Genomic DNA, 5553 nt, shown 5'->3' on the forward strand with positions numbered 1-5553 from the left:
TCATCAAATTATTATTTCGCCTTTAATTTTCTTCGTCTAGTTTCTTCAGGTTCTTCTTATTATCAGTGGCGGATTTAGAGATTTGCCGCCCGTAGGCTATTCAATTTTTGCCGCCTCTAAATTTTGATATCTTAGTTCACAATCATATCAATTATCTATCAATAAAATTGCAACTTTATGATTTGTGCTCCATTATCCTCATTACATCAACTTTTCCCGTATGGTTAGTATCATCGAGAACTATGGTACCGTGTTAGATCCTTGATTATTTTTACAGCAAAGAATTATCAAAAAACAATATTTTATGCAAAAAATATCTCAAACATGTACCAATTTTAAAGTAAGTTAAGGTATGTGTTAAAACTATACAATACTTATGTAATAGGAATAAAGCTTACACAAAAAATCTTTAACAAATGTAAACATTCAATTTAAATAATTCGTGTACGACATAAGCGCTTAAGGCATGATCATTTGGATTTTCCAAACTTTTTCTTACTACAAATAAAATAATTAACTGATAAAATGTATCCATTTTCTAATCCGCAAATTGTCTAACTTCATATTTAGTAGAGGGAATTTTTTTATTGTCATATTGCAATCGTTCAAATATCAGTTATTCGATTGATTTAAACAAAAAGACTATACTTATTCTGAATCTCTATAAGATATCGAACTAGTTTTTTATTTAATAAAAATTAGTCAGTATTTTTTACGCATAAAGAAATAACTTTCTGGAATAGAATTTGACAATTAGCAAACTTGCTGCAGCAATCATGATTAGACCATCGATATTGTATCAAGATTGAATTGTGTAAGGAAATCTCATAATTATTAGGTACACGGAGAAAAAATTATAGTAATTATCAGTGAAGAAAATATGTAAAAATAACTAAATTTCGACTATAATATGGAATCGCTATTGCGATATTCTAAAAATTCATGATCATTACATTATAATCAAAAGCGTTTAGCAATTGTTTATGCAGAGATTTTGAGATATTTATTATTTAGCACTGTATATAGGACTATATTTCGGTTTTTGTTGAATATTTTAATTCCTTTATAATTTTTGAAATTCGTATTTTGTGTGTGTATTATAATTTTTTCTAAGTTTTGTCAATCGAAATAAAAAATTTATGAACTAAATTTGCCGCCCCTTAAAATTTGCCGCCCTAGGCTCCAGCCTACTCAGCCTGCTGGTAAATCCGCCACTGCTTATTATTATTTCTCTTCCTGGTCGATTAACGTAGGTTCTATAGTAATTCCCTCGTTAAATTGATTGTTTAATAAATAACTTGGCTCTTCTTCATCTGGCTCAGAATCTTCATCACGGTTATAAAATACCACCTCAGTATTAGTGCAGTTTTCCAAATCGTAACAGTTAGTATATAAATTAGTAGATACATTTTAAACCAAACTTTCTGCAACTAAATTTGAAGGATGTACATCTTTTTTCACATTTGCAACAAATGCGTGTGCAATGCGTGTTTCGTTGCAGCTCCTTCAGTTCGCTCAAATTTTTCATTTCTTGCAACAATTTTACTATTGATCTGTTCCCTCTTCTAACAAAACCAGAGGTTGTATCGCATCCAGAAAAACAGTGCAGAAATGCGAGATATTTTTTATCTAAATTATTTTTATAGCAGTTGGATGACTAGTTGATATATTTTATATTACCTGATCTGAACAAATATATGTCTACATTTTCAGAATTTAATTAGTGTAACTAAACAAGAATATCGATGTCTTTCCCAACAACAACAACAATTTTATCGTCGTCGGCGATATGAATTGCAATATTAATTATTAATGAATCTGTGTCTTCTTTGCTTGAATACATGTAAGTACTTTATCAAAAAGTTTCTGAAAAATCTTTATTTTTATTAGAAATTTTACCCCCGATTGAAGGAGCTGCTACGCAACACGCATTTCGAACATACCATCAACTTCTAGCTGAGCTGGAGATGAAATAAATCTTATGACCGGAGATTCAGAATGATTTCCCCAAAATCTACTGGATAAAATTAGTTGAAAATATGAAAGAGGATGTGCAACCTGAAAAACTAATTGCAAAAAGCATGGTTTGAAATGTACTAATTTATGTACTAATTGTCGCTATTTGGAAAACTACCCTTATGCTGAGGCGGTATTTTATGACCGTGACGAAGATTCTGAGCCAGATGAAGAACAGCCAAGTTATTTATTAAACAATCAATTTAACGGAAAAATAAAAGGTGAAAAAATAATTTGATGAGTTACCAGTCAAAATATTAAATTTATTACCCCCTTCCCCTCTTTTAGCCCACATAAGTAGACTTCTTAAATAAAAAATACCGCTCCCCCCCTTTTTAGCTTCCACAATTCCATAAATAGACGAAATAAAAAAACAATTTTTTTTGCAAATTAAGAATTTTAATGGCGTGTAAGGGGGTTTTTGGTGACGCTGATTTCGAATTTGAAAACAAAATTATAATTTTGTTACCCCTTCTACCTCTTTTAGCCCACATAAGTAGACCCCCGAAATAAAAAATACCTTTTTTTTGAAAATTTAAACTTTTTTAAGGCATGTAAGGGAGTTTTTAAAGTCATTCATCTCGAATTTATGATCAAATTGATTCAATTTGCACGCCCTGCTCCCCTCTTTAAGCTTACATAAGTAGACTCCCGAAATAAAAAATACCATTCCCTCCAGACCCTCTAAATAAATTGTACAACTTGCATGCCTTAAAAAGGCGTAAAATTTCAAAAAAATACAATTTTTTATTTTGGGGTCTACTTATGTAAGTTAAAAAGGGAGGGAGGAGGGTTGAAAATTGAATCAATTTGATCATAAATTCAAGATCAGCAACTTTAAAGACCATCTTACATGCCTTAAAAAGGCTTAAACTTGATCATAAATTCAAGATCAGCAACTTTAAAGACCCCCTTACATGGCTTAAAAAGGCTTAAATTTTCAAAAAAAATTATACCAATTATTGAGGGGATCTACTTATGTGGGCTAAACGAGGGAGGGGTTTGGTAATAAATTATACATTTTGACAAAAAATTCGAGATCAGCGGCCCCAAAAACCCTCTTATACGTCATTAAAAGTCTTAATTAGCAAAAAATTTTGGATTACTTTAGCATTTTGACTTTTTAAAATCTTTTAGAAGTTATATTGGCGCTCAAACCTAACAAGTTTCATTTTAAACCATATATTTTTTTAGGATAATTTTCTGAAACCAATGCAAAAATGTTTTTCTAACATCGCAAACATAAGGCTTTTCTCCAGTGTGAACTCTTTTATGAACAGTCAAACTGCTTTGCATTGTAAATTTTTATTACAAACATTGCATGAATGAGGTTTTTCGCCGGTATGAATTCTTTTGTGGACAGTCAAACTGTCTTTAAGTGTAGGGTTAAGGCAACAACAGTGGCGCAGTAACATTGCTTAAAAACTATAAGAAGATACATAGAATTCTATACATTGAGAACGCGAGGGATCTGCTAGCCTATACTTATCACGTATCGCTTTACATTTTTTCCTTACGAATCTACAATAGTTGGACCTAAGCAATTACCTCAGGTGTTAGCATGCTTAAAATCGTTTGACACTCAGTCTATATAACTCTAAAGTCAGGGTTAGTAAAGGTAATTATATTACATTTTATTATTTACTTGTGGGACTAAATATGGAAACCGATTCAAATAATTCCGAGTTGCAGGCAACTGGAGACCGCGTACATCTTCATCATCAAAAGCTTCATCTAGACCTTCAGAAGCGTCGCAAGACCGACCAGCAGAAGAGGGTGAAGTCTCTTCAATGAATGATTTCTTAAAGTACACATTAGTGGAATTAGGTCCTACTACTGACACCGAAAAATACAAGTTCAACAATGGACTTGTTCAGCATAAAACGGACTATATTAAAGCCCGGCGGTTTTTCTCTTTTGGCACTTTCATATATTAACTAGTGTTTCTAGACGCGCTTTTATTATGCCAAATAAACCTAATATTTTAACACTAAAGTTATTGGACAATTTCAAAAGGCCAGATAATTCAAAATCAAGCACCATTAAAGTTTTTAAAAGGCGTTAAAATGCATTTAATTTATCTTACAGAAGAAATGTTAAGGGTTCTCCAATGATTTAAAGAATTGATATTTTTCTTTCTCACTCTATTTTTTTTATTAAGATAATATATTGTTTAAAAGCTGTTGATTTTCTCTTTGAAATCCATGCAATTAAATTTTTGTAAAAGTAGGTCGAGATGTACGCAGGGTAAAGCTTTTGATTGTTGAAGTAATAAAGCTACAACATATTTTCAAATGTTACTTAGTTTGTGACATTAAAAAAGCCTCAAATACTCATTTTTAACCACATAATCAAACTGATTGTTGTTTCGATCATCATTCGAGTGTTCTTTTCTTCATTCTACGTACCACGAAGTATATATGTATAAGGAGGTTTAACAAGATACGTTTGTTAAACATTATTACGTATGGAGGATAAAGGTAAGGAAGACCACAGGCATAGAGAGTGGACTAAGCAATATTCTCAAGAAATTGACCGCAAGGACGGCCAACATCTGTCTCTTTTTGTAGCATACACAGAGAACTTCAGCTGGGCGTCTTATATACCCAGTAAGAAATATGACGTCTTATTGAGTTCATCGAGAGCTCTTATTTGCGATTTGGACGTCTCTAATTGTGTTCGAAATGAACACCTAAAGACATCTAAAAGATAATTAATTGTAGAGAGCTTTACTTTGTGGAACTGCATAATTAGGATAAAAATAAAAGTGGACTAAGCAAAGTAAATTGGAAATTTTATTTCTTATCCTAACCAAGAGTTCTTTTTTCTGATATCTTAAGGCAGATTTATTAAAGAGCTCATATTTTTTTCTTAGTGATGTCTCATGATAGACAGTCATGTCTCATGACTGCAGTAACGTCTTAGTGAGTGCTTTCAGAATTCTTTTTTATGAATTCAGAATAAACACTTCTTTATGTCTTCTTATTTAAGAGTAATTAATATAAGATAGGATCCTTAAAATTTAAGGTATTACCAGCGTGATGCCTACTATAAAACCAACTTTTCGACCGAATTTAATCAATTTTTTCACAGACTAAGAATAAGACTTTATTAAATCTAAAAGTTTCAGAAATTTTGACCGTAATAAACATAAAAATGACGAAATTTGGCATTAATTATCTCACGTTCTAAACGGTCAAAATTTCTGAAACTTTGAGATTTAATAGTAACCCTTATACTTAGTTTGGGAAAAAAATTGGCAAATTGTACATTGATAATCATAAAAAGTAATTATTTAAATAAAAATATTGGTAATTATAAACAATATTATATACATATCATTTATGTAATTTTTTCTCTGTATGTATAATGCGGTCTCTGCTATGTTGCAGTCATAATTTCTACGCTGTTTTGGTATCGGTGATGACACATTTTTTATTTTCGGTAGTAACTAAATTTTTCGTGGAATTCATTGCAATCATTTGTTTTAGTTGAGTCCATCATGTAGAGTAGACCAATTACGAACGGTACAACAAC

Source organism: Chrysoperla carnea, chromosome X, assembly GCF_905475395.1.
Source record: "Chrysoperla carnea chromosome X, inChrCarn1.1, whole genome shotgun sequence".
Classification (NCBI taxonomy): Eukaryota; Metazoa; Arthropoda; class Insecta; order Neuroptera; family Chrysopidae; genus Chrysoperla; species Chrysoperla carnea.